Source organism: Protopterus annectens, chromosome 6.part0 (assembly GCF_019279795.1).
Source record: "Protopterus annectens isolate FY-2018-M chromosome 6.part0, PAN1.0, whole genome shotgun sequence".
NCBI classification, from domain to species: domain Eukaryota; kingdom Metazoa; phylum Chordata; order Ceratodontiformes; family Protopteridae; genus Protopterus; species Protopterus annectens.
Genome location: NC_056737.1, coordinates 994,346,267 through 994,372,463, shown reverse-complemented (window position 1 = coordinate 994,372,463; position 26,197 = coordinate 994,346,267). Strand labels below are relative to the sequence as shown.

The following is a 26,197-nucleotide window of genomic DNA, read 5'->3' as shown; positions in this document are numbered from 1 at the left end:
GTATGACAGTTACAGAGAATGGGGTAACCTATGTAGCCCATTGATCAGTGTTGGGGGATCAACAGGTAGCACATTCTCTTGTTACTGGAAGACCAGAAGGCTGTGGACTCTATTCCTACCCCAGATGACTGGATTGCTAAGACTGTAGTGCAGTATTTAGTGGTGTTGTGCTCTTGAGTGTGCTGTCCTTCAGATGAGACAGTAAACAAATGTCCTATCTGCTTGAGTTGGCAGTAACTCAAGTGGATGCAAAAGATCCCTATTGAAAAGAGTAGCTGGGTATCAATCCCTATATTGTCAGGTGGGTTGCAAACTGACTCACTGATAGAACTCATATGGTCAAACTAGGGGACTCCAGCTCCTCCAACAGACTTGCAACCAGTGATGTTCCACAGGGTTCGGTTCTGGGACCCCTACAGTTTGGAATTTACTGCTCCAAAGGACAGCCTAAAACTAAAGGACTGTGGCTGACAAAGTTTGCTGGTGACTACATCTGGGAGCGATCATTGAATCCCCTAGCGATGCCAGCATCCTGCAAGGTCTTAAGCAGACTGATGACTGGTGCCAAAGTCATGGTCTTAAACATAATGCAAAAAAAAGCATTATCATCCCCTTTGACAAAGGGTGCTGTTCCTGCAAACTACCACATCAATAGCAACAACTTAAGCACACAGTCAGTGGTGAGAGATCTGGGCACATAGGTTGATAGTAACCTTAACATCGATCACTATGTCTCCACAGTGGTAAGAAGGGCATTTTATATCACTCATCTCATAAGTAAGGGCATTGTCTCCAGAAAAAAAAGAGGTTATAGCCCCCCTGTACTCTTCCCTCATCAGGCCAAAAATAGAGTACAATGCTCACTTTGGTATGTTCCTTTCCAAACACCTGCATTGGAGAGAACACAAAGGTTCCTTAAAAAGAAAATTCAGGGTCCTCAAGATCTGTCTCATGAGGATAGACTGAAATCATTGTCCCTTTAGTCTGTATTATACAGACTGCTCAGAGGTGACCTGTGTCTTACATACAGATTAATCTCTGACTCAGCTCTGATGGAAATGCTGCACATTCTCAAGTCAAATAGCACATGGCTCACTTACTCAAAGGATCTTAACCTGGTATGTGACATCAACAGAACTTGCTGGAGATACACATTTGTCTCACAGAGGTTGCCCCACCTTTGGAACAAGCTTCCTATTCATGTTAAACAAAGCTCCTCATTGGACCTATTTATGCACAATTTGGATGATTGGATGGCTAACTGGAAACACCCCCCGGGGTTCCATCTATGTCCCTCTTGGAAAGGGACAGTAGATGCTGATTTTAGTGTCTGCTTGAACCAGACACCCTTGGGAACATGGGTCAAACTTGGCTAGGCTTGTAAGGGCCCTGGGGCCAATAGCCTAGTAACCTCCTATGATTCTGTGATCCTATTTATTTTATACAAGATAAATACATTGTTTTCATATTTATAAATTTAAAAAGTTATGCATTTACAGGCATATATACATATAAATGTCTATGTATTACTATTTATCACTTTTATAACATCTTCATTGTTATTCTTTCATAATAAAATCACAACACATAATAAACCCCATATCCTTCTTCCACAACCATAATCTGATATTTTTGGAATATATCTGCCAAAATCCATTTCATATTTATCAAAATTTAATTCATTCTTCCATTCCAAATAATCCATATTACACAAAATCAATTCTATCTACCCCCTCACATATTCGTTCATCTTGGTCTTGTAGTATCCATCCATACATAACCATATTCATATCTATATTGCTTCTGTCATTAATATTCTCAAAATGATTTCTTCACTATTCTTTCACATTAAAAAGAAATGGACTCTGTTGTTTCTTCCTCCCCATACAATATACACACTCTTTCAACTTTCTTTTCATCTGGTGCATTCTCCTTTATTAGTAATTAATTTATTACCAGTCTCCATTTGAAATCTTGACACTCTACTATCTTGGTGCACCATTTTTTCCGCACTTTAATGGCTTTAATTACTTCTTTTGGTAAAATATTCCATGGATTTACATAATGATAATATTATTTTATCATATACCACATCCTTTGATCTTTCTCTGTATCATCAGTTTTTATTTTCCTTGTTAGTATTTTCCTTGATAATTTTTAATTTCTTCATTCACGTATATATATATTTTTATTTTTATTTTCACCTCCAATAATTGTACATGTATTTAACATTCTTATTAACCAATTCTCATTATTTTCCTTTGCCTACTTTAATACTCTACACATTTAAAGAAGCAGTATAAACAATTATATTTAGCAACCCCAGTCTCCCTACATCTTCAGTCATATACAGCACCTCTTTTCATTTGGTTTAATCTTGAACCCCATATGAAAGAAAATACCAGTTGTACAATTTCCTTTTCATATTTTATTGGGATCATATAGACATTTGACATATGTGCTTCCCCCCATTTAATACTCAATTTACCAGATGAACCTTTTTCCTGAACAATAATCTATAACTCCTCCACAGAAGAAATGTTCCTTTCATTTCTTTTATCAGTGTTTCCCAATACATCATAACTGTACCGTTTTCCCCAAATTTATTCTTAGAAAAGATACTTCATTCATTGAAAAATACACACTCTGGTTTTCATCACATAACCCAATCCCTTACATTTATCTCCATTCAAAATTATTCCCATTTCCTTTAAACATCCATTCAGACAACCCACCATTTCCTTCATCCATATTTGTTCTTAGCAAATACAACTATGTCATGTGTGCATGTCAAAACTACTGCTTTTACCAGACTTTTGCATCATATAAATCCCATCTTTCGCTTTATAAGCTACTTCACTCACTATTGCATTCATCATTAATTCAAACAACATTTTACTCATGGGTCATCCTTCTGTTATTATATGCTTCTTTACTCAGCCACCCATTCACTAACATTCTCACTATCTTATTCTGATAGGTTGACGTACTCTTCTTATTTTATTAAATAATTCATACTTCTTCATAACATCCCACAAAACATAAAGTCCTATTGTATCAAATGCCTTGCTAGTGTCATCTACCATACATTTCACATCCAGCCTTTTAATTATAAAATTATCCACAATTTCTCTCACAGCCAATGACTCCTCTTGACATCCCTTCACCTTTGCACTATATGTATTGTCTTTCATAACATCTCTCATCCTTTCTTCCATTTTCATCTGTATTATTCTTATAAAATGTTATCATCCTTTCATTTATTGTGATGGGTCTCCTTTTTTATTTCGTTCTTCTCATTTTTCTGAGATATAAATTTTAATATGTCACTACATAACTCTTCATAAACAAAACATTCATTCAACCATTCATTCAGTACATTCATAAAATACCCTGTTTTGCAGTTTAATTTCTTGCACATTCTATACCCTATACCATGAGAGCCTAATGCTGACTCAACATTTACTTTCTTAAAAGTACTTCCAGTTGACTAATATTCATTTCTTTTTCAAATTCTTCCTTAACCCAGTCTTGAAGAATTACCTACTTACTTTCCATTCTCTATTTTCTATCTTTGCATTCTTATATACTTATACTTTCATCTTGTGTTGCCTTTACCTCTCCTTTACATTTTTCATACCTCTCATTATGCTAACATCCTTCTTCACAATTTTACTTAGATATGTAGATACCTCATCCCTTCTCCCTTGTAAATAATATCTCTGCTTAAACAGTAATGCCTTATTTTTTCCCAATTTCTTTTATACATTTATTTTTCCATATCATAATACACTCTTTCATTATTTTCTAAATTCTATAAAACATTTCCATAAATTTTCCTATACTTTACTTTCTCTTCCTTTCTTACATCAATCTGCTACTAAAAACACTTTTTATACTTAGTTTAAATTCAGTACTCCATTCAAACCAGTTTTATAGAAGTCATTCATGGTTATATTATTCTTCCATAACTACAATGCTTCCCACTCTCCAGTTTTACCCCATAATTTCTCATTTTTTTATTATTCCCTTTCCTGTTTTAATACATTCCCTTTTGTCATCACCTCCATCCATATTGCTGAATAATCTGAAAAATCCATTACAACTGTATCAACATCTACTACCCCTAAAATATAAAATAATCAATGTCAGATCCAAGGGCCCTTTCTATAAACCCATTGGCCTTTGTTCCACACAGCTAACCTATCACATTCTATCACTTTTTGTATTTCTATATTTTTCCTTTTTTCTACATCTTCCCCTTAAATCACAATTGACGACGTTTCCTGCAATTAATATTTTCATATTAACCACCACATAGTCTAAGGTTTAATTACACCAATTCTTTCTTTTCTTGCTAGTTATATATGCATACAATTATATAATTTTTAACATGTTCTCCCCATCTCATATCCATAACAGTTAACCTTCCCATCCTTACTATTTTTACATCTAGTATTTTCACTTTTTTAAACAAATGGACACTCCAGAACAATGCTCACTTACTAAGTTCTATATTATATTCCACTTCGCAATTTTTCAGTTTGTAGTCTTTCTTCATTTTTCAGGAATCTTCAGGAATCTTACATTGTCTAAATGAATAACATCCACATTATTTTTAGCACACCATTCCATTATCCTTATCCTGCTTATAATGTTAATAATACTGCTCATATTAATTGAAAGTACTCTAAAATTGATGTTTTCTTATCTTTAAGTTTAGGGGAAATATTTTTAGTTATTTTTTGTTTTACTTATTTTACTCTTTCCCCTACTGAATATTTTCCATGGGTTTATGTACAAATAATCCTTGATCCTCAGAATCAGATTTTTCACTGTTAGAACTTCAAAAAAAACTTTCCCAAGAAAACAAATAAGACTTCCAAAACTGGTGAAAAGACAAATGGCAACATGACTGGAATAGCCACCCACAAATTTATTATTAAGCGCTTTTCATCCAAAACATATAACTGAACTTCATCAGATAAAAAAACATTATCACTATACAAGTTTAAATGGGGATGAAAAGTCAGCTGATTGTCCAACCTTTCAAAAATTTAAAGAAACAACACTTAAAATTCTAAAAGAAAACCAACTTTTCTTATTATTATTTTAGATGGAAGCAGCAGCAAAACCTTCCTAAAATGTGCATTGAATACAACACATCATATCATACCTTCAAAACAAAATCCTTTACTTTTCTCTTTATTTATACTTTAACCATTTTTTTAATTTATACTTAATTTTTCATTTACTTTTTTCCATCCATACTTTATTTTTAAGAGTTAATATAATATCATCTGCATAATTATACGTGATTGGCAGTTATATTTCCTTCATCGTTTTGTATCCACCGCTACTTAAACTTTTATTAATTTCCTTCACTATTACATTCATAAATAATGAGAAAATTATACTACTAGCTTGTCAGCACTTCTTTATTCCACATTCTATTTTTATTTTTCCCCAATCCATCCATTTACATTTAGTTTCACATAGTTCCTTTCATAAAATATTTTATTATTTGTAATATTTTTTGCTTACATTATATGCCTGCAAAATTCCCCATAATGATTTATATTGAATATTGTCATAGGCTTTACTCATATCCCCTATCATAAACTTCACTTCTACATTTTTATTTATGATATCATCAATTATTTCTCTTATTAACCATAATAACTGTTATCTTTCTTTTCCTTTGCTTCCAAATACATTTTGGCCATATATTCTATCCATTTTTGTAACTTTTTTATTATTATCATAAAAATGTTACAATCCATATTATTCAGTGTTATAGATCTCAAAATGTTATCTCCTCTTTATTTTCTTTTTTAAATATACATTTTATAACTCCTGTACATATCTCTTTCTCTTTAACTCCAGTGTCTAGCCATTCATTCATAACTTCTATAAAAATAATTTTTGCCACTTTCATTTCTTTATACATACCATATTCAATTCTATCCAGTCCTGTTACAGAATTTATGTTAAGACGTTTAGAATATCATTCAATTTTTTCCTAGTTATTTGTTGTTCTAAATACCCATTATCTTCATTATTTAAAGTTTTACCTTTATACATTTGTTCTATGTTTTCTTCTCTTTTAACAAATAATCCCCATACATATTCTTTAATTATTTTGTATATTCCTTCTTGCTGTCTTATTTGCTTACCTTCCTTATTTTTTGATTATATTATTATTTTTATTTCTTTTATTATTTTACCCAAATAGGGTGCTACCTCTTCTTTCTTTCCTTGTAAACAATATTTTGCTTATATAACCAGTTGTTAATTTTAATTTGATTCAGTTTATATATTTCATCTTTCTTTTCCATAAAAGGAATTTTTCTTCTCTACTAAGTTTCTAAATGTTTCTTGACTTAGTATCATATCTCTTTTTTTTTTTGCTTATTTTTTCCTTATACATTCTAAAAACATTTTTATATATATATTTAAACTTAAGCCACCAAACAGTCCAATGCTCTTAAAACTCTCTCATATTCATATGATTTTTCCATAATTTCATACGTTCTTTTTTCTCTTCTAAAACTAATTCATTTTCATTAATTCTTTTTATTCCTTTTCTTGTTCTTATATAGTCTTCATTTTCCTGTACTATAACCAATATAGCCATATGATCTGAAAATCCAGCATACTTAACTAGTTTTTTTACAACTTTTAAACCATCAGATTTTAAAAATAATCAGTTTCTGTCCCAATTTCATTCCTTTTATAGGTCCAGTGGTTATTCTCCCATACAATTACCTTTCTACATGCCATTATTTCTTTAACCATTTTAACATCACGATTGCTCTTATTTTTCCTTAAATTACAATTAAAATAACCCACCACTGTAATGTCCATATTTACAAACATATTGAAGAATATTTTAAACATCATTTCTCTCTCTCTTTTTTGTTACATCTGCATACAAAGCTATAATTCTATACACATATTTTTCCATCTGGCGTCTATTACTGTAATTCGTCCTAGGTCCACTATGCTTGCATCTAATATTTTTAATGCTTTCTTGACATAATATGCATATGCCTGAGTATGTTTCTTTCCCCATGTTCCAAACTATTGCACTATTCCAAAGTTTTTCAGTTTGTGTTCTTTCATCTGTTAATAATCCAATATCTTCTAAAACAATAATATGTGCATCTACTGCAGCACACCATTGTAATATGCCTATTCTCCTTTAAGATTTTTCATACTGTTCACATTTAAAGCTAATATTTTTCAGCTTTTAAGAACAGTTATTATAATAAAATGTTTATCCTCTCCTTTCTTACTTTTTCTAAGCATTATGTTTTTGAATTTTCTTTTCTTTAAGTCTTTTATCTATCAAATTCTATTTATTTCTTACTATGCACTAATCAGCTTCTTCCTCGGTTGTCTCCTCTGTTGCTTTTTCCTTGCAATTTTTAACTTCATGTATAACCTCTTTATCAGTCACATCTTTTTTTCCCAAACGCCTTTCTTAAATTTACACATATGACAAAGGCAATCTTACATTTAAATAAATGAAAACATGCAAAAATGATATAACTTTAGTTGCAAACAGTTTACATCACAGACTCCATTGAAACAACTGTAGTTTTAAACATTATACATCACTTATAAACCATCCAGTCATTGTCAGTTAAGCATTATATGGCTGATTCAGATCCTGCCTCTTATACCTCGTTCCTGCTCTGCATATATTGTTCCCAAGATTTTCATTTTTCTTATGTAGTTTGTTCCTTCCACTTTCTAAAGATCTCAACTCTAGTTGTTTTATCTCTGTTACTTTATTCACTACCTTTAGTAAGTTGATCTAGACTTTGATTTCCATTTTCTAGTAATTGCTTTTTTGGCAGCTGCCATAATTAAACTCATTTCTAAGCAATTCTGATTGTGTAGCATAACACAAAAAAATAATCGCCCCAGTCAGTCCAATCTGCTCACCCAGCATCTCTGAGCGAGTGGTCTGCAGGGAATTCCAAAAGTCTGCCAGCTCATTAGCTACCACAAAATATGTTCCCAGCTATTTCATTCTTGCACATCACACCTAGAACATCTGCTATCAACCTGAAGAAATATTCTTTGGACTCTACTTGGGGTACATCTTTTGTACATTTTCCTGTACTTTGGACTCTACTTGGGGTACATCTTTTGTATATTTTCTTGTACTTTGGACTCTACTTGGGGTAATTCTTTTGTACATTGTCTTGTACTTTGGACTCTACTTGGGGTACATCTTTTGTACATTTTCCTGTACTTTGGACTCTACTTGGGGTACATCTTTTGTACATTTTCCTGTACTTTGGACTCTACTTGGGGTACATCTTTTGTATATTTTCTTGTACTTTGGACTCTACTTGGGGTACACCTTTTGTACATTTTCCTGTACTTTGGACTCTACTTGTGGTACATCTTTTGTATATTTTCTTGTACTTTGGACTCTACTTGGGGTAATTCTTTTGTACATTTTCTTGTACTTTGGACTCTACTTAGGGTACACCTTTTGTACATTTTCTTGTACTTTGGACTCTACTTGGGGTACATCTTTTGTACATTTTCTTGTACTTTGGACTCTACTTGGGGTACATCTTTTGTACATTTTCTTGTACTTTGGACTCTACTTGGGGTACATCTTTTGTACATTTTTTGTATAGCACATTCTTCTATTCCTATCTCCTGTATCACTTCATTTTCACTTTCTTGCACATTCATTTTACATTCTGAAATTGCTGAAATTGTTGGAGATTTTCTCCCCAGATCTCCGCTGAAAAAGGGCTTTTCAGCTCAGTCAGACAATCCCGGTCAACAAATGTAGAATAAAATAAATAAATAAATAAATTATATCCATGAATGACCAGTATTAATGCATTTTTTACACTTTAAAACACATTTTGTTTGCATTATGCCTTGTTATACAACATAAATAACATTTTTTTATCACATTCATTCATTAAATGATCATTTTTCAACAAAAATAACAAGTTTTTGGTTGACGCTTGTAATTCACAAAACCCCTATTACCATGACTATTAATAATACTATGTATGTGCATAACATTATTATTTCCATTTTCAGTATTACTCACCACATATTCGGACCATGGATAAATATTTTTCTTTGGTTCATATGCAAGCTAATATTTTTCCATGGCCTGCCCAGTCTCAAATATCAAGTCACAAAAGGTCTCTTTATTATTTAAAATAAATGTTTACCTGTTTTGCCTTGACACCCAGCAATGCTATGGCAGAGGCCCAAACATCATACTTTCTTCTTTTTTTACTGCTCACACATTCTATATACTTTTTGTTTATTTTATTTCTTCTTTCTTCTTTGTTGCTTCTCCAACAGTTTGTGCATAAGTTTTTGTCTCTGGAACTTTTTCTGGCACAGTCCCTTCTTTGTCCTTTTCTTCTTCTATTTTTTTCCATGATGTACCCCTTGAAATTGCTGCTCCACTTTCTGGTTCACTTTGGTTTACCATTTCTTCCAAATAATCATCCCACAACCCCCTTATTGGAGGGTTGTAATTATACATTTCTCAGAGATAACTGTCTCTCCTTCAAACAATTTCCTCTGAAAGTTCTTCTCTGAACCCACCTCTGTTACAGCTACCATCTCCTTTCCTCCAATGTCACTGTTTTTTCTGCACGCACATCATCAGAAAAAACTTCTGGTAGCAATTCTAGCATTTCAAAAACATTTTCAGCAACTCTCACTCCAGTTTCAGAAAAAGCTGAATCAGCCATGTTTTCTCCCTGTTCTACCTGGCTGCCTCCATGCCTGGACAGGAAAAAAAAATTCAGGATGTATAATACACAAATCCTTCCTCCGACTACCAAGAGAAGGGGAAGTTTCCTGAAGGCTAGATTAATTTCCTCTTGTAGTATAAATACCATCTCAGATCCCCTGCAAAAAGGTATCCAGCCTAGTGGATCAAAACTGATTAAAAAAAGACAAATAAATAAAAAATAAAAATATTATAATCAAAGAGACAGCCGTGGGGTATGCCATATGATGGCAGATATGGGATTACATGCAAGAGATGAACATACCAACAGGTATGCATCGGATATATGACACCTGCTGACATTTCTTGGCAGTACTTGATACAAACATGAGGCTGCTATCCTTTTGTAATGTGAATTCCAGTCAAAGTGTGTATATCCTTAAAAATGCATACAAAAACAGCTCAGCACACACTTTCCTCAAACTGTCAGTAGATCAAAGTAATGCTGCTAGTTCACCTAATACTGCTGACCATATATGCAATGCAGCTCTACATAGCTTACCATCGAAAACAGCAGTACACCTTTAATGCCATGCAAGGTTAACTTTTTTCCATAGCACACTGACATATTAGATCAGGATTCATGAGCTTCTGTCTGTCTGTATATTTCACCATCATTCACCTGCAACATAAAGTACAGTCTACTGCATATGCTCATCTCTGACAACTCATGACCACGAGCTCATCCTGGGGACCCACATGGGTAAATATGTCGTGCTACTTTCCCAGTAGCTGAGCTGCAGAAATCATTTTGCAGGAGCGATTCATCAGTGCTGTTTGATTACTGTGAAAGTGACACCATTTTCAGAGGATATTCAGGAGAATAACAGCTTCTGCTGGTGCCCACTTCACAGTGCCCATTGTGCAGTGCCAGCATAATTTCTGAAAGTACAAGTCTGACCCTCGTAGTAGTGCACTAAAATGGTGGATGGATGGTATTACCTAACCGAGGGGTTACCTTTGGTCATGGATGTTACCAGGAGGTGTGAACAGTAGCAGGATCGCTGATAACCTGTATGCAAAGTACAGATAAGATAACAACTCCCTCAATAATATAGTAAATATTTTTATTGTTGTATTTTCTATACTAGTTTCCTACTGTATTTTTATTTTTTTTTTCTGTTTTCTGTTTTATCTTATTTTAGTTTGATATTGTTGTTGCGACTGGCAAGCAGTTGTCCAAGTCATCTCAGGAATTAGGTGTCTTCTACTGTCTTCCATGTCAGATGGAGGTGGTGATAGTAATGTATGTGATACCCCCACTGCATTTTGTGTAGATTTACATGGGTCCTGCTCCATTATGAAATTACAGATCATCTTCTCACTGTGACTACATACTAAGTGGTGAGTCCCCATGAATACATGTGCCATATTATCTTAATCTATCTTAATGTTTGTGCATGGAGCACACAGTCACCTCCTACATCTCACACACCACTAATGGAGATTCATACAGGGTTGTATCTTTTATTCTAGAATCTTATATTACAGTTATCATGGTTCCCTGATGAACCCTTTTTATTTCAATATGCACAGAGCATGACACAAATTATGTCACCTCAAACAGGAGATGAAGAGGCTTGGATTGAGCCAGAGGTAGTTTCCTTCACAAGTGCTAACTGGTCTGTTACAAATATTCAGTTCAATGTCAGGCTAGCTTATCATTCGGCTACCTTTCCATTGCATCTCCTCACTGCTAGTCCGGATAACAAATTTGCTTAGTGGGTACTGTCACCATACCTTGCTCCTGCAGAGGTTACAGATTAGGTACATGAGTGTGATGTGTCTAGGGGTGCCTCAAAAGATGGTGTTCTGGACCTTCAAATGCATGCAGCCTTCCTGTATTAACTACAATGAGAAGAAAAAAAAAAAAACAAAGAAACTGAATGGTCATCAGAGAATAAAAAATACAAGAGTAATAAGAAATCGTAGTGTCCATAACTACTAATTTGAATAGTTTGAATTAAATTAACCAATGTGGCTAACATCTCCAAGAATAGCAGTGACTCTGGAAGATCAAACAATATGAAGAAAATAATCTTTTTCTCACTGTTTTTATTATAGCAGGTGACATGATAGGTGTGGTGAGAAAAAGGAGTGAAAATCAAGGGTAAACCGTGTCCTGAATCCGGCAATATCTGCTGGTAAAATTCACTGCACAACCTCTGAATGCAAAGAAAGTAGCAGCTGAAATTAGAAGTAATGGAATTTCCCTGATGACCTGGCCAAATGTCTCCTAGCAGTATAAATACCACGTCAGCTCTATCCTGAAAAGAGGCTACAAGCCGAGTGGGACTAACCTGATCAAGAAAGAAAGAAGAAATAAATAAATATGATGACACAGAGAAAACGGATGGAGTTTTTCTTTATTCTAGAATATTAGATTTTACCTCTGCATCAACTGGGTATGGTTATATGCAACCCTACAAATACATATTTATAGTTAAAGTAATAATGATTTTAGTCACTTGATCAACTACAAAATGTAGCTTCAGTTTTGGTTGACTTCTGATATGGACAGATTCAAAATGTTCTTGCCATCTCTTTAATTGTCCCTCTTCTGTTTTTGCAGTTTTTTTTCCATTTGCTAATGTAATAGGTGGTCTCTGTTTATTCTCGTCCATAAGTTCTTTGGCAAAACGATATAATGCCCTGGAATTTCCAGTCGTTGCAGCTGTTTCTGCCGCTGTTGCCAGTTTCTCAACCCATAACTTTTTCTCATTTTGCACATCTTTTTGACCAGTTTATCTTTCTACTGATATTCTTCAATCACAGTGTCTAATGACTGGCCAGTTTGGTACGCCTGCTCTCATCTTCATTTGCAATCATGCCATCCATCAATGGCTTTCCAGCTTTCAACTGTTATCTATACTTCTTTCCTTTTGCCTCTCTTATGCCCAATTGTTGCTTCTGCACTCTCTTTGATGAATGTCCTGAAATGTTCCCATTGCTGCTCAGTGTTGTCATCTACAGCCTGTAGAGCACAGAATCATTTTTGGGCCTTGATGTTGTATCTCATTTGTACATCAGGTGACATCAAAATGTCAGTGCTAAATCAAGGAGATACTGGCTTTTTCATTTGATTTTTGAGTTTTGTTTTCATTAATGCAATCAAGGTAGTGATCAGATGTGACATCAGCTCTCCATTGTACTCTGACATCTTGAAGCATACTTGCCCATCAATGAGATATGCAAATGTAATCAATCTGATTCACCATGTATCCATTGGGTGAATGCTTGTTGCCTTATGAATGTCTCTATGTTCAAATATGCTGCTCCCAACTTTATGGTCATTGTCACAACAGAACTGCAGTAGTCTATAACCATTATCTATTCTGTTTTCTAAAGCAACAGAGCCACATCCATGTTCAAATCCCTCTCTGTTGCTTCTGATTTCAGCATTGAAATCACCTATCACAAGTCTAAGATCATAACTGGGAAATGAGGTCATCACATCTTGGAGCTGTTCATAAAGTCTTCCTTTTCAGTATCTGAGATGGCTTCTGTTGGTGCACAAACTTGTATTAAAGTTAGTTTGGTGAAATGGCTCTATAAGCGTACTGAAATAATTCTGTCACTGATTGGTTCCCGACAGACTAAAGTTTTTGATGCCTCCTTGCTAATCAGTATGCCAACTCTATTCTCATGCCTAGTGCCACCTGAAAATAGAAAGGTGACATCTTTGAAATAATCTTGCCTGATCCAGTCCATCACATTTTGCTGATTCCAAGAACTAATAGATTGTAACGCTTCATCTCATGTATGATTTGTGCCAATCTACCAGTACTATAGGCTGTGCAAACATTCCAATGGCTGATACGTGTAATGGATTTAAAAGTTAGGATTTCTCTCATCGGGGACCTAACTTCCTTTTGGCTTTCATCAGATCCCTTCATCAAGTTGCAAGTTCTTTGGTTCAAAGACGTTGCAACTGAGCTTTCTGCCACCATGCTGAGTTGAACTGAGTTATGTCTTCTTGTGGTTTTTGTTTATTTATTTTATTTATTTTATATTTGTTAACCAGGGGTGTCTGACTGAGCTGAAATGGCCCTTTTTCAGCAGAGGCCCAGGGAGAAAAGCTCCACAAAGAAAAATTACAGATATATTTAGTTAGACATGATCAGTATACACACAAATTACAAAAGACATGTTTTTGCAGTGGTATGCGTCACATCAACAGTTACAGTGGAGAGAACAAACAAAAAAATATTAATTTAAAAATAAAGGTAATTAATAGATTTGTGGTGTACAGCTGAAATTTGGAACATAGGTAGAATACATACGTAGTACACAGGTACAGTACATACATTGTAGATTAGCCAGTGATTGTTGCAGTATACATTTTTACCTGAGAGAATTGCAAGCTCTCTGCAGAACCTGTTATCCAGGATTGAGTATCGCCTGTGTTGGACACCCATTTTTCGGGGTTCCTGCTGAGCCTGTCCATGTCATGTAGTGCCCTTGGTGATTCTTTGGTCAAGTGAACTTAGCCATAATAGTATATCCTCAGAAGGCAGTCCCCTACATGGAGTGTTCACCTCTCCACCACTATGAGGTACAGGTCAGATTTTAGAGGAGTGTCCATATCAGTAGTCAGTGAATCTGTGCTAAACTGCCATACACCAGATGATCTGCATGACTTTGGTAAAGATGGCCAAGTGTCAACAATGATTCTGGTTGTGAACTTGGCAGAATTTAGTGAGATTGAACTAAAGGAAGCCATAGCCAAACTAAAGAATGGAAAAGCTCCTGGGACAGACCAGATGCAATCAGAGTTGCTAAAGTATGCTATGTCTTCAGTGGAATATTTCACATGTCTCTTGAGCAACCTACGTACTCAAAAGAAAGGAACCCATTGAGTGGAAAATTGGCATCATCATCATCATCATCATCCCTTTACTAGAAAAGGGAGATCTCAGAGACTGCATGAAGTGGCATGGGATCACATTCTTAATGACAGAGAAGGCAATGCATAGGTCTTTGCTTAGGAATCTAAAAGATGCTGAATAAAGGAATTATCCTTCTATTTTTTCAAGAAGGTTGGATTTTTTTAAGTATGTGATCTTATTAGTTTGGAACTTCTGGGATATTTCCAGTTGTTCTACTGAATGATATCCTCAATGAGCAATGTATTAAATAATTGGCCAAATTAATGCTGAATATAAGGGGACAATGATCTCTTTAGATCTGGATGGTATTTCTTTGACAATTACCTTCACTAAGTAGAAGGGCCTTTTGACTACAGTCACTACATGATTATCAAAGGAGAGGGAATTACCAACCCAAGTTCCAAGGTCTTTAACAGTGTTCTCATTTTGAAACGGGTTGTTGTCTATGTTGTATGCTGGGGGAGAGGTTGTCTATCAAATATGACAATATTGTCCTTTTCAGAATGTAATTTGAGGGGATTTTAGCACACCTGGTATTCATGAATGTAAGTTCTTGGTGAAGGGCTTCGTCTTCAGAGGGGCATTGACAATAACTCCCAGTATATAGTCATCTGTCTATTTACGATCTGATGAAGGCTAATACAGCCAAAATCGCTCATCGTTCTTTTTGTGTTTTTACTGATTAAAGGTGGTTTTTAACGTAAGTGTTCACCTCGCTAAGTTTTTATGCTTAACAGTAGTCAAGCCATGGTGCCTGCTGAAGATTTTGTCTTGTTTTATCTGCAAACTTGGTTGACTGGAGGTTTTGATTCATGGTCTGGAGATAAGAAAAGTAAATGCCAAATAAAAGAGGTGCCAGTATTGTGACCTGTGGGACAGCACTGGTCATCTTCACTTTCTTCAATAAGACACCTACTACATGCATACAGTCAGTTCTTTATTTTAGCCAGTTTGCTATCCATCTTACCACATATGGATCTATTTACAATGCCTTAAGCTTGCTGTTATAACATGGGTGATGGTGTCAAATCTTTGACCAGATGAAGGTACACAGGTTGGACAGCATGGCCATTATCAACAGCCTGTATTACCCTTTCAAAGACATTAACCAGCTGTGGGGCTAGCCTGGTGAGATTTGCAATATCCTAGTTTATTAAGTCAGTTATAATGTTCCATGGCTTTGTAAATAAGACTCATCTGGGTGATGGGCATATATTAGCTGGGGACAATGGTGGGGCCACTCTTGAGAAGTGGCATAACTATTTCTGTTTGCCAAACCTCGGGGACAAAGCCAGTAGCTAAACTGAGGATAAAAAGTTTAAGTATTGTCTCTGTCAGGGCTTATTTATTACTGTTCATTCCATGGAGGAAGTATTTCCAGTTTTGGAGAACACTATCAGTACATTTTATTTAGTGGTAATAGGGATGGAATGAGAATTTAAGGACTTTGCAGAGTCATCCCCGGTAAAATGTGCACTGAATTTATTTGCTAGCATGTTGATAATGTATATTGAATCGGGGTCTATATAAGATATGCGAGCGCTTAAGTGTTCGAATCACTAAAGAACAAACTTTAGTGATCGAACACTTAAATGTCTGAATATCTAAAAAAAAATATTTAAAACAAAAAAAAAAGTAAAAGTAAAGGGTTTAAGCAGGGGGCAAGCCCCCCTGCACCCCCCCCGCTACTTAAATATACCAACTCCGAGATCACACTTCAGTGTGCTACAGTGCGGAAACAGAAAATTTCCCATTTCCTACACTGTAGTGCGATCTTAGAGTTGATATATTTAAGTAGCAGGGGATGTGGGGGTGCAGGGGGACTTGCCCCCCTTACACCCTTTAGTTTTTCTTTTTTTTTACTTTGTTTTTTTTTTTTATTTTTATTTATATTCGAACATTTAAGCATTCGATCACTAAAGTTCGATCTTTAGTGATTTGAACACTTAAGCATTTGAATATCTAATATAGACCCTTGAATCAGAGTACATGCTGCCTTTATAAGTTCAGAGCACTGTTGGAGGTTATTTCTTCATTTTCTGATGTTGCTAAAGAAAGATTTGCAATTGTCCCTTGGTTTAGATGCTTATCTAAGTTCTAGGGTTGTTTTAGTAAATTTAATATTATTTTTCACGTGTTTTGTCAATTTTCTGATGCTGTGCTTTATACGAGTGTCTGTTGATCTATTTTATACTTTAAGGAATATTTTTCTTTCATTGCAGAGTTTATTAATTTTTGTGGACCACCAGGGGTGGTTGTTTTGATCTGTTTGGGATTGCCAGCTGTGCATATTTATGTGAGTGGGCATACAACTCCTTTGTGAAGTGACCTGCTGTGGCAACATCTGAGGAGATGCTGCTAGAAACGAATTTTAAAATGTTGTCATACAATTTGATTAGAGTGGAAAATTTTAAATACTGAAATTCTGAGATATTGGTTTCGGTGGGTTTAGAAATTCTGAAGGTGAAGATCACCTGTTTATGGTTGTCTTAAATGGGGAAGGAGCTACTAGGGGATTAGTGCACAAAGAAGCTGTAGTTTTAAGGACCAGTTCAAAAATATTAGGTTCTATATTATTATTATTATTATTATTATTATTATTATTATTAATAGTAGTAGTATTAGTAGTAATAGTAATAAATACACACATTTTGGTTATATTCAGCATTAGAAGTATAGGCACTCCAGTTTATTTAAAGTCTCCTAAAGCAGCAGAGTTCTTATCTGAAGGGAGTTCATCATCAAATACATTTGGAAACCTTACATGATTTTAAGGGAATATAGTTCCTGTAACAAGCTTTGATTTGTAGAATTTATAGTATTAACTAATGCAAAGGCAACAAGTCAGTCAATAATAACTGTAATAGCAACACTTTCAAAAAATAAATGAGAGGAAATAATCCATATATGTAATTAAGTGTTATTTACACGCAACATGAAATAATATTTAAGTAAACAGTTTCACGTGATCTACAGATATTAATAGCTTTACTTAACATTCCCCAGGATTCACAAAGCCTCAGTGTAAGAGTTATAACTCTTACACGGAGGCTGCAGTTAAACGGAGTGATGTCAGCATGCTTTGCATATTCATGAGAGCATGCTGAATCACACCTAAGTCTAACACGGTCCGTGTAAGACAGTAGGGGGCGTGTCCGTAGGCCGAGCCCTGCAAGCGGACACGCCCCCAGAAGTGTCAAAGTGCCCAAAGTAAACACCCACAACAGAGTCCACGAAAATGTGAATAAACACAACACAACACATGCCCCCACAGACTATAAACATAAAAGATATATAAATGAACATGTTATATATTTTTTAAATTGTAAAGATGTTTAACCGTGAGTGCGCTCGTTTGCTGGCGTGCCGTAAGCGCAGCTACAGTTAGCAGTCAGTGGGAAAGCATATAAGAACTAAATATGCAAAATAAGCCAGGAAGCAATAGCGCAGCGGTAGAGATGTTGGCTGAAGAGCAGGCATTCATGGTTCGAGCCCCCACAACACCAATTTTTTTTTTCAAAATAAGCAGGAAACAAGTCCCTGACAAATATGTACACATAAAACCCCAATATATGTAAAATGTAATGAAATTGCCCATTTATATTGAAGAAATGTGAGGTAACAAAAGAATAAAAAATGCCAGATGTGCCCATAGATGAGCTACAGTTTAACAGGGTGAGTGCATCTGCCCGTAGATGAGCAGTGGTTTAACTGGTGCAAAATGAGTGCCCGTAGCTGAGCAGTGGTTTAACACGCTAAATCTATGTGCCCCTAACTGAGCTGAGCGTAATATGCGTGCCGATAGCCAAATGAGGCTTAAAGCAGCGTACCCCATTTGCGCGGAGCTGCGCACCGTGCAAACAAGCTAACCGATGGGCAACGTTGAGCAAGCCGTATCAAAACTGCCTTTACACAGACACACCCCTCAGCATGTCTAGACAGTCATGGAAAAATAAAAAGCAGTGGCCAGGTTCGAACCCACGATACTATACACCATAGTCAAGGTACAGAACCACTAAGCCACGACAGCAGTACCTGTAAATGCAATAATAGCTAATATATAGGAATGAATACAAACTAGAGCATGACAATGCAGGTTTACTGAAGATGATACAATTGAAAAATGGCCAATCACAGATATGTGCGGGAAAAACGGACTATATAAGCCCCATAGGCGGGAATACACAGCATAAACGATTGTAGAACAGACCTGCAGGCAGAATGTCAGGAGTAGGAGAGGGTAGTCGCTTTCGAGCACAGAGGTGGGGTGTTGAGGAGTCCAGGTACATGGCCTGGCTCCTAGTCCACAATCATGAGGCCCAACTCATGCAGGGCCAGGTCCTCTGGGGAGCATACAGGGCTGAGGTGTGGGACCGATTGGCTCATGATCTCACCAGTGCCACAGGGATTCCAAGGACTGGTGAGCAGGTCCGTCACCACCATGCGGACCTGAAGAGACGCAAGCAGGACCAACTGAACCTTTGGATCCAGGAGGCCCGGCAAACACCCAACGCCCCACTACTGAGTAAGTAACATTTAATTATGTATGTAAAAAATTAAACTAGCTGATATTATGGAGATGTGTATTCCAATATTACTTCATTTATATTACAGCTGCAGGTGTCCGTTCTGCGAACCGCAGAGCCTATGGCGATAGGCTGGTGCGGTTGCGCCACCAGGCAGGTCAGTAATCCACTACTAGTAACTGTAAAGAAATATAAAAGTATGACAGTCAGCAAAAGAGTGCAGTGTAGTCAGTAAGGAATAAAATCTGCAAGTAACAGTGTGAAAGTGTATGCAAGTATTGCTTGATTACAAGAGTTTTCAGCCTGTAAGTTTAACCTAAACATGAAACTGTCCGACATATATTCTGAAATAAAAATGCCCTGCCTGTAAGAAAATAGTACACAACCTGCAGCAGGCTGAAAAGTATAGCTGCAGTAGATGATGAAATCACGTGTGAAATATATCCCTGTGGAAATACTGAAACATGACAGAAGTGAGACTGCTGGAAAGGATTGTAATAACTGCTGTTAAAACATGTCAATAAAGCCTAGAAGTACCATCCTGAATAGTAAAATGAAAGCAAGTGAGAGAGTGTGAGAAAGTGCCATGAATCCAGCAATACAGTAGTAATAACCCCTGAATAAAGTATACTGCAGTCAAGACAGAATGAAATGCATGTGAGATTCAAAACCTAACAGCAAAATCTGTTCAAAGTGTTGCTGCATCTGGAATGTGTATCCCAAAATCAGGATATGTTGCTCTCAGTCTGCAATATGCGGATAGGATGTTTGTCTGATATACCAAACATCCACACTTGTCTACAGCTATATAAAGCAAATGTAGCCCTGATGTAGCTGAACAAAGCTAGATATGAATGTGTATGAAGAACCATAAAATGTATATTGATGTTGCATTAACAGTCCTACCACCAAGTTGAAATAGTTATCATATAGGAAACTGTAGTTAGAACAGTAGTGTGTATATAACTGTAGCTATTAGAAATGTACAGCATATGTATTGTTATTTGAAGGTGTTAATATTACTTTCTTCACCCCACCCTATAACCACATATAACCCATTCCACGTGAAAACGGTATGTGCAATCACAATTAACACCCTGGACGTTTGTCCTGTTGGGTCATATATATTTGCATGTCTGTTGATGCATCTGCCCTGTTCATACATCCACACCTGATGGCCTGTTGCCATCAATTAACCCTGCATGTTGTTGGACTGTGTATTTCTGTTCAAATTATGCATGTGTTATGCACGCTGTTCAATGGTGTGAATATCTGGGTGTTTGATTAATGGGAATACTAATGCATGCTGTTACAACTAATTGTGAATGGTATTATATGTCACTAACCCAAACTGTCATGACATAATGCAAAACATAGTACGACAGGGAAGGCGGGTACCAGCGGACCCACCTCTCCCACCTCAGCTGGCGAGTGCACCTGGCACTAGTGCCGAGTCCGGACCCTCCTCCGGTGGCCCTGTGCCACCTGCGGGTGGAAGCGTTGCAGGGGATGGGGCTCGCCCCCCCTCTGCAAGTGTGGCCGGAGGAGATCCACCACTCACCCTCTGTAGCGTCCGGACTGTGGTGCGTAGGGACATTCGGGACTCTGTTCTCGAGCCCCTACACCAGCTCGAGGCACGGGTGGCGCAACTAACAGGCATGCCTGTTGCCCCGCCTACACAGCCCGCAGCACAGCCCCATCCTGGGCAGTGAAGGAACAATGGCAACTGCCTATGGGTGGGGATATCAGTTCCACTGTTGCCATCTGTGGGCTCATGGGCTCTGGATATCCAAACCTCCGTCCCCGTCAGTTGTGTAACCCCCCCACATGTGTCATACACTGCCCCTGTATGCGTCTTGTTTGTCTTGTCTGTTTACCTACCCAACATACCTCCCCAGCTGTACCGACTACCTTCACCTGACATACCACTCTCACCTGAAAAAATAAAAAAAATAAAAGGGCACTCTGTACCCACAAAAAAATTACGCCCCGTACATAGCTGCCCATTCTGCACACATGACTACTGGACATGGAACCTATCAATTCCAATTGGCTGTACAACACATATTATTGTTGTCCTGACACCTCTCTCAGGGGTGGAAGGTTTCAAATGTCACACCAAATTCTATACATATGCACAGCTGTTGCTGATGAAGAAATGGGCAGCTATGGGCCTTACCTACATCCCTCCTGCACATCCCAAGCTTGTTTCCCTACTGTCCTACCCTCTTTGTGACCCATTTTTCACCACTTTCCTGTATCCCCATTTTTCTTTTCTTTCAAAGAAAATAGTGTAGGTGTGCGCAAGAGTAAGCACGTTTAAGCAGTTGTAAGTGGATGTGCGCAGAGCTAACCGCCAGTGTGCATGCGTGAGCTCCACACAAACCAGCGCTAGCCCGGTTACAACTGCTTAAAAGTGCCTTAGTCACTTTGATTGACAGGTCCTGTACTCAGTTCAAAAGCAAAATAAAATCCCACTGTGAGTCCCGAAACCAGGACCTTGGCAACTGTAGTCTGCATGACTTACCACTAAGCCATGACTCTTATACAAGAACATTGTGCTAAAGTAAATATATCATGTAATAGTAGGAATGAATGTAAAGGGAATATAGATGTGTAGTACACAAAGCATGACATTTAGAATTACTATCAAAACTAGTGGATTTCCATAATAGTAGTGTGTGAACAGAAACAGCCATGCTAGTTGGAAGCTAGTAGGTAATAATGTCACTATAGCACCTTGCAAGACACACACATACTCACAGCAGGATAAGCACTGCCCATACCCCACAACCTCTTACAGGAACACATCTGGACCAAGTAATAAAATATGTGGAGCAAAGGCCCAAAACCAGGGACACATTACAAATAATGTTACAACAAACGCAGACAGTTCAGAAAGTAACAGGGTCTGCACTTTGTGGGATGTTTGGAAGGGTATGCAGTCTGGAACTTGAATGTTTGTCACAATATTCTGACTTGAGCCCAGAGTGACTTGCCAGAAAAAGGTGTGCATGAGATATTGACCAAAATATGAGGCAGAAATGTGGACAACCTGCAAATATCTGTACACATGACGGGTCCAACACCACCATATTTGAATAGTTAAGAGCCTAGACATAGCAACAGTGAATGACTTACAGGGATGCCCCACAGACCCCATGTGAAATGTACAAACAGTAGGCAGAAAGGTGTAACACATGCAATGGTAACTATGGAGTCCTGAAAGTATTCACCACTTGCATGGCAGAAAAGTGTAGTAATACATATGCTCATGCTAACCCACAGTCACAACTGCAGCATACCAGACATTTTAATGGGTGTACCCCACTGATATGTACCATTCCATGAGGCACATAACAGATGAACCTAAAAGTCTCTGGGGCCTGCTCAGCAGCATACTCAAATACCCTAATAGATGTCAAGGCCCACACCATGGCCAGACCACACTGCATGCTGTAACACCCTAGCAGATATAGCAAGCATTCCAAGGTGTGAATGTACATGGAAAATAGGAAAGCTACAGCAGCACACTACAGTCAAGACACCTAGCAGGCATACAAGTAGTGACTGTAAAGGGCAACTATTGAAGCCTTAGCAACAAAGTGCAAGCAAAAGTGAAAGGAAAGCACACACACATTAACAGTAGTAGTAGTTGTAGGTGTCAGTGTACATACACAGTTAGTACAGGAAACTGGAGAAATGAATGGAGGAATGTTAATCCACAACACACCTGGAAATATGAGAGAGATACCAACCTTTACACTCACAGAACATTGTCCACAGCATAACAGCATGGTCCCTGCCCTTAAAATCTGAAAGGGCTATGCCTATCTCACATACCTTTTTATAGCACTGTTCTGAAATCACAGTGAGAACTGCAATCAGTACACAACTGGCTGCATGCAATTAGCAAATGCTGGCTAACAATTGGTGCAGAGGCCATCACATGGGCATATGCAGATACCTACAAAAGTATGCTGTACTCCATGTCCACACATGCAATACTTTCATTGCACCCTGAGAAGGACGTGAGAGACAGACAGAGAGAGAGAGAGAGAGAGAGACAGAGAGAGAGACAGAGACAGAGACAGAGAAAACTGCAATTAAGCAGACAGAAACAAATTGTTCAGCAACAGCTACCTGGAAGCTGACAACTGGGAAGTGGAGCAGCAGGACAGAGAACCAGACAGCAACACAAGCAGCTGTGACAAACACAGGTAATGTAAAGTAATACTATAAAGGTCTACATACTGTGAACCCTCCATATGTGTCATTGGTCTGTATCCATATGTATATGAAGATGTGTAAAGGGCAGGGGACATACAGCAACTATCAGTGAAGGCTGTACATACATTTGTATGTGAGAGCATCTATGTGCACATATCAATGTTGTTTGATTGTAGGTTGTAGTGCCATGTACAAAGTAGGTTTCACAGTTATGTATGTTTAGCAGTATGTTAGTGTGTGTATACAGTATGGTAGACAAATATGTTGATATACATGTCTAACATATGGATACGTATGTATGTCAACATATGTATGTGTATATATATATATATATATATATATATATATATATATATATATATGCATATATGTATACATACATAGAGAGAGAGATGTAGGAATACATAGACAGATGTAGATAGAATATTGTACAAACATATCTATGTAATGCACACATACAGATATAGATATATGTAGATACATATACATAGACAGACTGATCTGACTACCTACAGGTATGACTGTATATGACGACCTGCAACACAGCCTGTCCCACCCCCTCTGTCACTCACACCCCCTCTGTGCCCCCCTCCACATCTATAGCAATATATGTACATCAATATATATATGTGTATATGTATACGGACATATATATATATATATATATATATATATATATATATATATATATATATATATATATATATATATATATATATATATATATATATATATATATATATATATATATATATATATATATAGAGAGAGAGAGAGAGATGTATATAACTTCTGAGTGAGGCACATGTGTACAGATGTATTGCAACAGGTGCCTGGTGACAAAGGCATGGAGTGAACACCAGTGTCAAAACCGGAGTACCATACCACATTCCAGATCACCTACACCAGTAGCCACCAGAAATGTGATTGGCTGCCCACCACTGCATGTGTCAGGGGTGAACAGGGTCATAAATGTGTACAATAGTGGCCCCAATGATATTCACAGTGGCACACTATCCCTGGAATACCTGCACATGGTATGTGTCAGCGGACATGGTGAGTCAGCTATGGATATGTAGGTCGGTGTACCCCTCCACACCACATAATGGATGCCATGGTATGGACCTCACATGACAGCTACAGATATGGAGAAGGACACAGTGACATGTACAACACTGTGACAATGCACTCAAACACATTACCAATGCACAGTGACTGACAACACCACAGAGTACACATATGCTACCCACATAGAGGTTACCACTCCCGGATTTACATATGTAAGTCACACCCATGACAGATGTCCAACAACCATAGTAACACCTCACACCATCCACAACCTAAATGTCTGCTGTGTGTCATCCGTGCTACTGCAATAGAGTGCACATGTGGAGGTAAGAGTTCCTACCCACAGATAAGACATACCCTGCAATAAACCACACAGTGTTAAGAAGCAAGACTCACCATGAGTACATGTCACACATACCCCTGCTGAATGTTAGTCAGATAGGTAATATGCCATATGAGTCACCCTGTGTAACTGTGTGACAGCAGCAGGTACCATCACACCACATGTGTCACAATGGTCAGGGTAGCAGAACAGTACGCTGCTGTAGTCCCAGGGCAATAGCATATTGTATAGTATTGTATTGTAATGTAATGTATTGTGTTGTATTGTATTGGTATGTTGAGGTGCCTCCTTCGTGGAGTGGAACCACTGCTGCTGTGCGCCAGTGTACAGGTACATATCCTGTAGTCAGTCTAGTGTTACATAGCACTTCTATATGTGTGTTTAGCTCCTGTCAGAGTTTATGTAGCATGCAACTGGGGATACCATCAGGTCCCATCCATGTTGTGTATTCTGCTGTCCTGGTGTCTCTCACCTGGACATCTGTGATAACAGGGAGGTTACAGTCAGCTGGGATAACTATGCCTTATTTCGGGGAGAGGCGGGGTGACACCTGCACTGAACCTGTCTGCCACAATGTTGTCGATATCTGTGGTGTCAGTGAAATATTTGTTGTTGTGTACTACCTATGGGCATAGAGGATGGCTCCTGACCAGGTTGCTAACATAACTGAAGAAGGCCTTCTGGTTATCTGTAGTGTCACTCTTGATTTCCCTCTCAAAGTTGCCCATGTATTTTGTATGATGGAAAATAGATCCTTACTAGTGCTGCTCAGACATGCCCTCCCTTTATGGAATTATGCTCTGTCTTGCAGTAGCTTCCATCTTCTGTAATACAATCTGTCTATGGCTGGGGTCCACCAGACAGGATGCTGTCCCTTTGTGGAGAGTGTCTTGGTCATATATGGGATTGCATGATCCATGCATTCTCGGAGATGTCTGTAGAAAGCAATTGTGTAGGGGTCAGCATTGTGGGTTGTATCTGCCACTGGCCCAGTGGGCTGAAAGGATACCATATCACTGTTACAAAGTGTAAAGTTTGTATCTGTAATGTTATGCACTATAGTCGTTTGTGCTGGCGGTGGAGGTGGGATATGTATATCCAGGGCAATCAGTGTGTGGTCAGCTCACAGTAGTTGATGATGTAGGCCATACAGTACCTAGATACAAACCCCCAGAGTGAGGAGGTGCTCTTGACCTGAATCAGTGTTCTGACTGCTGGGGTTTGGTAGTATGTCATATGGAGTCTGCCAGGTACTGTTGCACAGTTGCTGGCTGAGCACTGATACCTGGCCATCTACATGTGTATCCACCAATAGACAGACAGATGCTACATATGTGAGATATGT

General features: G+C 37.6%; 1 pseudogene; it reads right to left on the bottom strand.

Moving 5' to 3' along the window:
• LOC122803928 overlaps positions 1-14,214 on the bottom strand; it is a 122,032-nt pseudogene extending 107,818 nt beyond the window's left edge.
• Between the last annotated feature and the right edge of the window lie 11,983 nt (positions 14,215-26,197).